Here is a 13,932-nt window from a genome sequence, read left to right on the forward strand (position 1 = left end):
TTGATTTAAGGACAACCCATTGCGAAACTCATCACCAGCCCAACGAAGCCAAGGTTTAACAACTTCCCAGGCTTTCCAGATACTCTTTATAACAAAAGATCCCTGTATGACCACTGGTTCATGCATAGTGAGAAGGGTCTGAAAACCAATCCCCTTCCACGCCGGTCTGTTAGCAGGGAAGCCTGAAGAGATGCAATGCCTGACAAGAATTTTTCAAGCTTCATCTCCAGAAATAGCTCTGATAATCCATTTAGCACAGAGGGCAAGGCCTTGCTTCCGAGTGGAAAGCAGGCCGAGACCCCTAGATTCCCTTGGGAGACAATAGAAATCCCAAGCAACTTTGTGAAAACCATGATAGTCAGAACCAGAGGCCCATAGAAAATCTCTGAGCAAACGTTCTAATTTGAGATAGGAAGCTTTGGAGGGAGCCCAACAAGAAGAATAATACACATGGGTGGCAGTCAAAATCTTAGAACAAATCTAGAATTTACCAGCAAGAGAAAGCGGCTTAGTGATCCAATAATCAAGCTTTTTGTTAATCTTTGTAAGCACAACATTCCAAAGTTCCATAGGGGAAGCTTGGAAAGCAAAGGGAATGCCAAGAAAGCGGAAGATTTCTTCATGAGTAACCCATTTCCATTGGAATTGGCTAAGCCAAGGTGGAGCTGGCAAAAAAGACTGTCGGTAGCAGAGTGTTTTATGCCATTGAATGGCAGAGTCAGAGGCTTGACAAAAAGTGTCCAGACAATTTAAAGCATTTTTGATGTTTTCTTCATCTTCAAGAAGAGTAAGAAAAGAATCATCAGCAAAATGACCATTGACTAACTGGGAGGAAGAATCAGGCAAGGAAATGCCACGGACCAATCCTGAAGACACAGAGTGAGCAAGTAAATAACCAAAACTTTCAGCAGCAAGGACAAAGCACTGGAGCTAGCGGACAACCTTGTCTGATGGAACAAAAAAGTCCAAAAGCTTTAGATTGCGAATTATTGATGGTGATGCAAGCATTAGCGTCACCAAAGAGCATCTCCACGGACTGAAGGAAATTGGGACCAAAACCTAGAGCCTGAAGCATAGCCAAAATGAAAGGCCATTCAATGCGATCATAGGCTTTAGCAAAATCTATCTTTAAAAAGATAGCCTGCTGCTTGGACTTACGGGCCCATTCCATACTTTCCCAGACAACAATGATGTTGTCAAGTATATACCTGGATTTGATGAAGCCAGTTTGTTCAGGCCACACAATTAGAGGAAGCATATGGCGGATTTTGAGAGAGAGCGCCTTAGCAATGATCTTATAAGACACATTGAGGAGGGTGATGGGCCTCCAATTGCAGATGTCCTCAGGATCACCAACTTTAGGTATGAATTTAATATTGCCTTTATTTATGATCGCTCCTAAGCTTTTAGAATGGTATGCTTCAAGATAGACTTTGTGCAGATCAGGACCAATTTGCTCCCAAAGATGTTTGTAAAATTCACAGGGAAATCCATCACACCCAGGGGATTTGTCATCCGCCATGGAGTAAATTGTCTCTTTAAGGTCTCGGAGGGAAATAAGTTGCTTATAGAAAGCGCGTTGCTCAACCACGAGGCAGTTTGGAGTAACAGTAATACACTTTCTGAGAGCCTACTCCTGAGCAACCAAATGGCCCTGCGAAGCAAAAACATTCTCATAGTGAAGAACAAAAGCTTGCAGGATGTCAGGCAGACTAGAAAGAACATCAGTTCCCTATTTTATCTTTTTAATCCCAACATTGGTATGACGGGCTCAGAGAGCTTGGAAGAACTCCTTCGAGGCTTTGTCGCCAACCTCCAACCAGTGGAGACAGGCTTTGATTTGAGCTCCTCGGACAACGTAGTTATCAGCAATTTGCTTTTCATGGTTAAGCTTGGCAAGCTGAATTTGAAGATCCACATCAAAGGGGTTGAAGGTGAGCGCTTCAGAGGCTTTTTTGAGGGCAAGGGTGTTGGCTTCATAAGACCGTTTTGTAAAAATTGCCAGCTGACGCCCGTAGATGCGCAAAAAATGAGCCATTCTGGTAATGACGTCATTCCACCATTGAATCCAACTTCGATGGGAATGTGGACGTGGTTCCAAATTCCAGACACGTTGTATGTGGGAGATGGTGGAAGCATGCAACAACACAGACGTGTTGAGGAAGAATTGAGACTTGGCCACTTTGGGGACAACTGTTTGCCAAAAAATGCCAAAATAAATGGGATAGTGGTCTGACAATGTCACATTTGTCAGGGGAATGACAGGTAGATCACGATCTTTAGAAAAGGAAAAAAAAGATTGCGCCGCGATCATAGCACAATCAAGATGTTTTAATATGCGGTCAGGACCGGCTTGAAAATTGGACCAAGTGTGCCAGGCCCCACTATCATGATGGCGGCTAGTATTGGGATCAAAAAGGTCCAATTTATGACGCATGTAAAACCAGGCTTCTCTTTCCCCAGCTGTCCAACGGAAAGGCAGAATGCCATCTTTGTCAGAGGCCACTTCAACCATATTGAAGTCCCCACATAGGACCCAAGTAGCTGGCGGCAGGTTGTCAACAAGCCAAACCCACATTTGTGCCCTTTTCACAGCATCATTGGAAGCATAAACATTAATGACTCCAAAAGAATGATTGTTAATGGAAATCAAAAGCCAAATAATACGGTGTGTGGGGTCAGAACCGTGAGAAATAATAGCAGAATGAAGGCGAGGTGACAGGAGAGTAACTGCACCACCTCGGCCAGCTTCATGCTGAGAAGAAAACATGACACTATCCTGCCAAATGACGCGGCATGCAGCAGAAAGCATGAAACCAGAAATCTTAACTTCTTGCAGGCAAAGAAAATCTAAATTCCCAAGTCTATGACAGGTATCCCGGACATAGAACTTTATGGGGAGGTCTGTAAGACGTCGAACATTCTAAGAGAGGAAGTTCATGAGAACTCTTCCATATTATCCTCATCCTCTAGAGAGGAGTAACTATTCTGCAAAAAGGTAGAAACCGGGTGGAAGTCAGACGGGAAATCCTCTAGACTTACAACCTACCGTTTGACCCCTAATATCTTCGCACGTCCAAGAGGACTGCGAGAACGCCTTGTTGCTGGTGGTACTATGGAAGAGATTGCAAGAGGAGAATGAGCCCCAGCCAAGGACGAGGCCCTGGTGGCCGCCTTAATCCCCTGCGAACTAGCAAGGTTTGAAAACTGCGAAATCGGAACAAGTGCAACAGAAGCTGCTGGCGTCTCCACGCTAGCAGGCTCTGACACTTCGGTGGAAGCAGGAGGAATCGCGGTAACTTCCGCATAGGATGGCTTGGGGGCCAAAGGATTCAAGGCAGGCTTGCCTTTGTGCCCAACTGTAACCCATTCTTTTTTTTTTTCTTTCAACCTGTTTGACAAGCGTCGCTTTAGGCTGGGGTTTGACCCTAGGCGTAGCCAAAGGGCAATCCCTGATCTTGTGTTCCGCAGACTGGCACCTATAACAGATGTTAGGTAGGTTCAAGTAAAGCACCTTCTGTGCGAAGGTTTGAGCACCAATTTGAATTTCCACAGAATCTTTGAGATCTTTAGAAAGATCAACTTCAATGCAAACACGCCGCTGAGGGAAAGCATTAAAAAATTTCTCTAGCTTCTTGGTAACAACTTTGCCAAGGGCTTGGGCAATAGACTCAATAAAAGGCCAGCAGGGCAAGGGTAGACCTATGAATTCGACCCAAACAGGAACTTTAAGCTTTTTATCATCCGAGATAGAGAAGTCTCAGGACCATTTCTGAAAAACAAGTAGAGAGGAACGCACAGATCAATGGCCGTTGGTAAAAATCGCATCTGCTTGCGACGGGTTAGCAAAGCGAAATAAAAAAAAACCTTTGGTAAGGTTTTGCACAGCGTCAAGGTGGACTCCATGAGGAGTCCAGCTTTTGTTGACCCATTCTCTGAGCATAGCTTCAGGGGGAGTCCTACCAACAAAATACCCTATCAAGGTATGTTGTTCTAACCAGTCACATGCAGCATCAAATTCTTGCAAAGGAAGGACAATATCAAGATTACCTCATGGAAAACCTTCGGGACAAACTTGTGCAGACATTTGTTCGGTGGCGGCGCCATGGCAGTCCGAAGCAGCAGCGTGAACACCAGAAACAATTGGTTCACTGCTGGCCGAAGCCATTATATCCTAACCTAAAGCTCCCGCAGTAAATGCAGTATGACAAGTGCCGACAGAAGGGAAGTGCAAGCGAAGGGCCATACGCAAGAAAAACTGAAAGTTCGCATGAAGCAAGAAAACCCTAGCAGAGCAAAAAAAATCGAGCTTGGCCACCCATGAATTTAAGTTTTTCTTCATATGCTATTATTTAGTATCTAATTGTTTTTGCTAACAAATTGGTTAGAGCAAGGATAATTATTTATTAAATAATTGACTTCTTTTAGAAGCAACTAGAAACCAATTTTGTTAGGGTTGGTAAGTTGTTTTATATCTCCACCGTCGATTGTAAATCAATCTTGGCCGTTGGTTTACCAACGAGAGTAGTATAAAAGGGGGTCTAGGGGGCATTTGGAGAACAAGAAGTTTGGAGAAACGTTTGCAGTGTTAGCAAACAGTCTTGCAGTGTTAGCAAGGGCGCAATGTTAGTGCGAGAATAGCAGTGGAGAATATCAGCGAGATAAATTAGGAGGTTGTTGGAGTTCTGCCAGTGAGAGGCAAGGAATTTTGTATCTCTTGATTTGCTGAAGTTTAATATAATTCCTCATCTGTAGAACTAGTTTTCCCTTAGGGGTTTTTTCCAGGGCCAATTTGTCCGAAAATATTGTGTTCATTGTGTTGCGCATTTCTTTCCGTATTTTATAAGTGAAGTTGCAGTTGTGTTATTTTTCAATATTAGCTGAGAATTTGTTTTCAGCAGTTTAATAATCGTTTATGATAGGAGAGTAATAATCAGTGAATGCAATAGTTAGATTTTTCACATGGTATCAGAGCCTAGTTAAGGGTAGAAGAGTTTTGCCCTAGGAAAGAAATTTTGATCTCTTTAGATTTATTATTGCTTTAAACCCTTGAGATGGCTTCAACTGGTTTGAGAGATCAGGATAGATTGGATGGTGCCTCAAATTTTGGTGTCTGGAAGGCCAGAATTTCTTTATTGTTGGAAGAGAATGGTATCAAGAATTATGCTACTAGTGTTGTACCTATACCAACAGATGTGACACAGCTTGTAGCATATAGGAAGGACGATGCCAAGGTGAGGAGGATAATCCTTGATGGTGTCAAGGATCATATTGTTCCACATATCTCGGAGCTAGATACAGCGAAGAAGATGTGGGACGCCATTCTGAATCTATACTAGAATGCTACCACCAACAGGAAGTTGATTCTCAGACAGAAGCTAAAGAATACTCGGATGAATCAGGGAGAAGACGTTACAAGTTACCTCACCAAGCTTAGACTTGTCAAAGATGAGTTAGCAGCTGTTGGAGATAGCCATAGTGATGACGAGCTAGTGAGAATAGCCCTAAATGGGTTTACTAAACAATGGAGTGTCTTTGTTCAAGTTGTGAGTGGACGAGATACTTTATTGAGTTGGGATCGACTATGGACTGATTTCACTCAAGAGGAGTTTAGACTAAGTCTTGTCAATGGGGCCAACAAGAGTCAGAAAAATGAGGTGGAACAAGAAAACGTTGCCCTAGCGGGTAAAGGGAAAGCAAAGAAGGGATCTAGCAAAGGATCAAACTCACAAAGTGAGAAGATGAAGAAGGACCTTTCTAAGGTCAAGTGCTTTGGATGTCATGAGTTTGGCCACTATGTCAGTGATTGCCCAGAGAGGAAGAAGGGTAAGAAGTAGGTGGTAGCTTCAGCAAGTGCGGAAGAACTCTCCAGTAGAATGGTAGTTGAGTTTGCACTGATAGCTTATATGGTTAGCTCAACCTCATAGTGTGTTTGGTATATAGATAGTGGGGCGTCATTTCATATGATAGGAGTTAGAGAGTACTTCTCCAGTTACAAGGAGGAGGACACCAACATCCAGATTTCTATGGGAAACTTGTCCAAACTCAACCCTGTTGGGAAAGGGACTATTCAGTTTCAGAGGGAGAATGGAAATATAATCCCACTTCATGATGTGTTATATGTGCCAGGCTTAGGTATGAATTTGATTTCTGTATCTGTTCTTCAGGATAGGGGGTATAATGTACTCTTTAGAGGGACAAATGTGTTGATTAAGCACAAGGATTGGAAATCACCCATAACTATTGGAGTTAGGAGTGGTCGCCTTTATAGATTGCAGTTTGATACTCCTAAGGCACTTATGACCAATAGTAATCCTAGAGATCTTAGAGAGCTATGGCATAGGAGGATGGGCCATATTCATCATGGAGCACTTGGATTTCTTCGTGAGACAGTGACAGGTGTTCCAGAGGTGAGCACAGAGCATGACAATGTATGTAAGGGATGTGTGTTGGGAAAGTTTGCGAAAGCATCTTTTCCAAGGAGTGACACCAGATCTAAGGGTGTTCTTGATCTAGTACATTCAGATGTTTGTGGACCAATGTCGATGAAATCTCTCGGAGGATATGAGTACTATGTTACTTTTATTGATGATTTCTCTAGAAAGACCTGGATATACTTCTTGAAGATTAAGGATGAGGTTTTCAGTCGATTCCAAGAGTTCAAGGCTCTTGTGAAGAAATCGACAAGAAAGAAGATAAAGGTTCTTCGGTCAGACAATGGAGGCGAGTGCAAAGGAAATGTCTTCCAGGAGTTCTGCACCAGAGAAGGAATCAAGAGAGAATGGACTGTTCCTTACAATCCACAGTAGAATGGAGTTGCTGAGAGGAAGAACCATTCTATATCGGAGGCAGCAAGAGCTATGCTACATGACCAGGACATGCCCCGTTACTTATGGGCAGAGGCGTGTAATACAACAGTCTACATTCAGAATAGAGTTCCACACAAGGTGCTAGGGAAGATGACACCAGAAGAGGCTTTCACAGGGAAGAAGCCAGATGTTAGTCACTTCAGGATATTTGGGAGTTTGGCATATTTCCATATTCCTAGAGATACACGTACAAAGTTAGATCAGACTGCAGAGAGGGGGTACTTTGTTGGGTACAATGAGACCTCAAAGGCATACATGATTTTCATTTCGGGGACTAAAAGAATTATTTTCAAATAGGACGTCAAGTTCATGGAGGACAAGGCATTCAGGAGATCTAGAGATTTGCCAACAAATGATCAGAGTGAGCAGCCAATAGAAGCTCTAAGACCAAGTCAGGAGCAACAAAGCTCAAGTACAATTACCAGTATGAGTGTAGACTCAGTTAATGAAGATTCACAGAGTATGGAGCAACATGTGCAATGAGAAATGCATCTAGAAGACTTAGAGGTTGACATTTCATCCTCTACAGTTGGCAGCAGGAACCATGTGGTTCTAGATACACAAAGGGATACTCAGGAGTTTGTGGGAGCTCCTAGGAAGAGTACTAGACAACGAAGACAACCAGCCAAGTTCAATGACTATGTGACATTAGTTAGTTGGTAGATAGTTAGCCTTCTAGCTATCAGGAAGCTGCAGAACATCAGGTATGGCGAGATGCTATGGTTGAGGAATATTCTTCAATAATGCAGAATGATGTGTGGGAGGTAGTACCTAGACCAACAGATAGGGCTGTAGTTGGATCATGCTGGATCTATAAGATAAAGCACGATGCAGATGGTAGCATTGAAAAATACAAGGTGAGGTTCGTGGCAAAGGGGTTCTCTCAGAAGGAGGGAATAGATTATGAGGAGACATTTGCTCCAATTGCCAAGTATACTTCTATACAAGCTATAATCTCACTTGCAGCACAGATGGGATGGCAAATCCATCAAATGGATGTCAAGACAACATTCCTTAATGGTGAGTTGAAGGAGGAGGTATACATAGAACAACCTGAAGGCTTTGTAGCACACATCAAAGAGACCCATGTGTGCAGATTGAAGAAAGCATTATACGGACTCAAGCAAGCTCCTAGAGCGTGGTATGAGCACATTGATACATACTTGCAGAAAATGGGCTTTGTGAAGAGTGAAGCAGATGCTAACCTCTACTACTTGATGGTTGGGGGTGAGATTATCATTCTTGTTCTTTATGTGGATGACCTATTTCTTACAGGTTCACTAGGACTCATAGTGGATTGCAAGAGGAACCTTGCAGAAGAGTTTGAGATGAAGGATTTAGGACTTATGCACTACTTTCTAGGCATGGAAGTGTGGCAGACAGATGGGGAGATTTTTCTTGGTCAAGGGAAATATTGCATTGAAATCTTGAAGAAATTCAGGATGGAGGATTGCAAAGCCATGTCTACACCCATGATCACGAATTTGAGGAAGGTAGATACATCTAAGGAGAAGGATGTAGATCCCACTTTATATAGACAGTTGATTGGTTCGCTTATGTATTTGGTCAATACTAGGCCAGATATAGCATTTGCAGTAAACTCTCTTAGTCAGTTCATGGTTGAACCAAAGAGAATGCATTGGATAGCGGCTAAGCATGTGCTATGTTACTTGCATGGTACAGTCGAGTATGAGATCAGATATGTTCGAGGTGAAGGTATCAGGTTGATAGGCTATACTGACGCAGATTGGGCAGGAAGTACAACAGACAAAAGGAGCACTTTAGGGTGTTGTTTCAGCTTGGGATCAGGAGTTGTATCTTGGTTCAGCCGGAAGCAGAAGTCTGTGGCTCTAAGTTCAACAGAAGCAGAATACATAGCAGCTAGCATGGCAACATGTGAAGCTATATGGCTTCAGAAGTTGTTAGTAGCCTTGTTTGGTCAGAAGGTTGAGACTACTGTGATACATTGTGACAATCAGAGTTGCATCAAGTTGTTTGAGAATCCAGTGTTTCATGATAGGTCTAAACATATAGATATCAGATATCACTTCATCAGAGATTGTGTACAAAGGGGAGTTTTTCAGCTACAATACATACCTACAGAGGAGCAGGTAGCAGACATTCTGACTAAGGCATTGGGGAAGGCAAAATTTATCTTCTTTAGAGATAAGTTAGGTGTCTTGTAGAACAACTTCCACGCTAAGAGGGAGTGTTAGTTTTGTTAGCTTGGACAACTGTTTGTCCATATGCTATTATTTAGTATCTAATTGTTTTTGCTAACAAATTGGTTAGAGCAAGGACAATTATTTATTAAATAATTGACTTCTTTTAGAAGCAACTAGAAACCAATTTTGTTAGGGTTGGTAAGTTGTTTTGTATCTCCACCATCAATTGTAAATCAATCTCGGCCGTTGGTTTACCAACGAGAGTAGTATAAAAGGGGGTCTAGGGGGCATTTGGAGAACAAGAAGTTTGGAGAAACGTTTGCAGTGTTAGCAAGGGTGCAGTGTTAGTGCGGGAATAGCAGTGGGGAATATTAGCAGAATAAATTAGGAGGTTGTCGGAGTTCTGCCAGTGAGAGGCAAGGAATTTTGTATCTCTTGATTTGCTGAAGTTTAATATAATTCCTCATCTGTAGACCTGGTTTTCCCTTAGGGGTTTTTTACAGGGACAATTTTTTCGAAAATATTGTGTTCATTGTGTTGCGCATTTCTTTTCGTATTTTATAAGTGAAGTTGCAGTTGTGTTATTTTTCGATATTAGCTGAGAATTTGTTTTCAGCAGTTTAATAATCGTTTATGATAGGAGATTAATAATCAGTGACTGCAATAGTTAGATTTTTCACATCAATCTTAAACCAGCGAGCTACGGATGTATTCAATAATGTGATGCAATGAAGTGGTTGCCCTCAAATCAATTTGAATTACCCAGGATAGAAATGAGTATACAGACACATTCGTTATTCTCAATTTGAACACAATTTTAGAAATCAATAACGCACCATACTCAATCCATGTTGCAACCCCTTGTCTGTCAATTTTTAGGCAACAATGCTTATGGGTCACTGAACGGATTAATTTTTTCCTTAGTGTGTAATATTTAAGGGTGGTTGTGGGTCACTGATCAATTCACCTCTTTTATCGCAGTTAGAAATGTTAAAAAAATCTCTGAGATGTTCACCTGTGATCAATTATGAAAATCAATTTGTTTACTTACTTGTGTGCCCCTCTATGTGGCTAGATTCCTAGCATTTGAAGACTATTGTTTATCATTTAAGCTTGCCTTGGTTTCTACTTAATCATTCACTTGGATTAATACAAATCATATTGTGATTTTTAATTTCTGGATTCAATTGGGTAGAGTTTTTTTGTCATCAATGTTTAGGATCAAACTGCATGATCCATCATCAAGATGCTAAATAACAAGAAGAACAAAAAGATCCATCGAAATGTTGATGACAAAAAACTCTACACAATCGAATCCAAAAATTAAAAATCATATTTACATGGATTGTGGAAATCTAATAGATCTCATAAATCATATCATAAGTAGGAGATGTTTTTCCAAAAGAAGTTAAATTGTGATATTACTATAAGGATTTCACTGTGTAGCTTTTGAGTCAAACACACTGACCCATATATCATGAGTAGTGATTCACACATGAATCTATCTTTCATGAGGATAAATGGAACACTTTAACACTCATTGGATCTAGGTGATTCTTAGAGGTTAAGCATGAGGACTTCTTGAGAGGTCACCCATCATATTTCCTTCACGGAATGGGAATATGGTTGGCAATGGACACAATTATTTTATTGGTACTTGTATTTTTTGAAAAAAGAGGTACAATGATTATGGTTATAATAAGATATATTACAAGTAATATATTAGACTGTAGCATAATCATAAAAATACATTGTGTCATTCGTCTTCAATGGGGTTTTACCATAAATTAATGCATTGTTTAAAATACTAATAACCTCTCTAAGTATTTATGGATTTTCCATGACCTAGAAGTATAACCCACAGCAAAACATATGAACTATCTTGCAAAGTGCACCCACAAATGTGATTGCTCTTTTAAAACTTATTTCCAAACCTAAAAATTACATTTCCAAAGTTCAATCAAAATACTTGACCTTTTAAAATACATATATGAAAATTAAATCGTTCTATATTTATTGCAAATAATAGTATGATGCATCTCTAGTAATAAATTGGAGGTTTCAAATGAACAAAACTCAATTACAAAGAAATTTTATTCTTCCAATTAAAGGAGAAGTGTACCATTTTTTTATAGCTAACTTTTTTCACCTTAGAGCCTAAATTGTACATCATTTTTTCTTTTTTTGTCTTGGTATGGAGTCAAAAAAGTTCTTGTAGAAATCATTAAGATTAATATGTGATGTCCCTAGAGTGGGCCCCTAACGGAAGGTGACGTAGGTCTGTCCGTGCGGTTTGTCGCTACCACGTGTCCGGGGTCCTCGCTAGCGAGGCTATCCTGGGGTTGCCCCCTTAACGCGGGGAGGTGCCGTTTACTAACAGTCCGAGCTTTTGGTGCAACGGTTACTAACTTGGTATCAGAGCTGGAGGTCTCGAGGTCGAGACCCGCGAAGCGTGGTGGGCTATGATGTCCCTAGAGTGGGCCCCTAACGGAAGGTGACGTAGGTCTGTCCGTGCGGTTTTTCGCTACCATGTGTCCGGGGTCCTCGCTAGCGAGGCTATCCTGGGGTTGCCCCCTTAACGCGGGGAGGTGCCGTTTACTAACAGTCCGGGCTTTTGGTGCAACGGTTACTAACTCCCATATCCCTGTTCTTGAATATGGTTTTCGAGTACAACTCCAGAAATTAGAGTACTTTTACCCAATCAGGATGGTAGGACTACTGCTCTGATACCACTGAAATGACCCTAGCTATAAAGGTCACTAAATCCCAATATTGTACTGAGGCAATTCGTCAAATAGTTGGCAAACAGGCTCTGATACCACTGAAATAACCCTTTCCAACGATCACCCCAAAAAATAATGGATTGAAATAATTTGTTAACGCTTATCTTGCAAACTTCAGTTTGTATTAACTCAGCGAGAAACACAAAATGGATACCAATGTGAATGGGTAATAGCAATAAGGGAGAATTCGTATTGTCATCAAATTTTCAAACATTCATTAACAGTTCTAATATTGAATATCAGAGCCCAAACGGAGGAATTGGTTTCAAAGGAACTTGAGTTTTTCGTCAACAGGAGATTGCAAAATTCGATCAAGATCTGCCTTCAAGAAGTGACGCTGCTATCAAACTTTAACCCATTTTCGGGTCCGTGCGCAATCATTCCCCAATGTTGACAATGCCTTCGTTTCTTCCTCCTTCCGAATGGTGACTGAACCCGGCGCCTGTTCTTCGTAGACGGTTTTGCCTTGGATCGGTTTGCGTTCGTTACTGCGACCACCGCATTCTCTTAGGCGCCCAATGTTGAGGGACTTGAGTCGGGTTCAGATCTGGAGAGGGATCCTAAACCCGCGCTATCCAAGGTAAATGCCAAGGCGGCGAATCTGCAATGGGAGTATCAATTCAATGCTCGATCCAATGTTTCCTTGCCCGCGCGATCCCATTCCTGGAAATCAGACATTCTGGTTGAGGTGTTGGCTCCGGTTATTCATAATAGAAGTTGGGCGTCCATTCTAAGCTGCTGTTTGCAATACGGACTCTCTCCTGGTTACAGATCCGTCAATCACCCTATCCGTAAACCTGAATATGCAAATTATTACAACATGAAATGGCTGAGTGCCATCTCCAATAAGCAACCCTTCGGAAGATATCCCACCTCCTCAGTTATGCAAATCTAAGAGAGTTTTCGTTCTCAGAGATCTTATGGGAACTTGCAGACCGACGGCTACAAATTGCCTCAATTGGAAAAGAAATTGAATCCACAAAATCGCTTGCCTCAAAGGGAGCCCTATGTCCTTTATTTATCTCTTTGCCGGGAAGTTTCTGGAAATCATCCGAAATCATCTTGCACTACAAATATTAACTTTATAAAATTAAATAATTAACTTTATAAAGTTAGAATACAACCTTTATTTAATATTCAAATGAGTAGGCCCCGCTTTCTTATTTGGAAGACAAAATCGACCCTCTTCACATAATTATTTGCCTACGAGAGTCAATAATAGGCAAATCCCTGTTATAATTACGTTGCTAAGAGAGGGACATGACATAATAGATCAAAGTGTGGTTGTTTCAAAATCTAGTATGTTACTTAAAGATGTTCTCGTAATTGAGATCTCAAAATTGTCAACACTTATAGATAAATGTCTCAGCAATCGTGCACGAATGTCCCAATAGTGGTGAACAAATGAACCAATCGTGAACCGAAAAAATTATAACCTGATCAAGTATTGGTATGTGATATCATCTTTTAGTCTCCTCTACATTAATAATTATAGGATAAATATGTAGAGGGTGTACTTCTAGTTGCAATATTTAAACAAATTACTTATTAGTCACATATACTAGCACTGAGTAAAAATATAATATAATATGTGTTAGCCCTGAGCTATGTAGAGCACTGAGAGAATTGTAATGAAGGCTGATACAATACAATGGCCTAGCTATTGATAAAACCCAACACAGGAAATATGCCATATTTGACATAAATTATTTCATCAATCAATCAATCATGGCAATCTATTCGAATTTGCTATGTTCCAAATCACATCGTTTTTTGGCAAATGATCTTCCACTTGAATCTTGAGAAGGGGCACTCCTTCCATATTCAAGGTGGAAATCCACATCTTGTTTGAAAATGCACAAGCTTCCCTAAAGATTTTTTAAATCGCTAAGCCTTTTGGAAGGAGTGCCCCTTTTTAAGATTCAAGTGGAAGATCATCTACAAAAAAATGATGTGATTTGGAACATAGAAAATTCAAATAGATTGTCATGATTGATTGATTGATGAAATAATTTATGTCAAATATGGCATATTTCTTATGTTGGGGTTTATCAATAGCTAGGCCATTGTATTGTATCAGCCTTCATTACAATTCTCTCGGTGCTCTGCATAGCT

The sequence above is a fragment of the Cupressus sempervirens genome, chromosome 6, assembly GCF_028749045.1.
Source record: "Cupressus sempervirens isolate cs-2001-9-10 chromosome 6, ASM2874904v1, whole genome shotgun sequence".
Taxonomy (NCBI): Eukaryota; Viridiplantae; Streptophyta; class Pinopsida; order Cupressales; family Cupressaceae; genus Cupressus; species Cupressus sempervirens.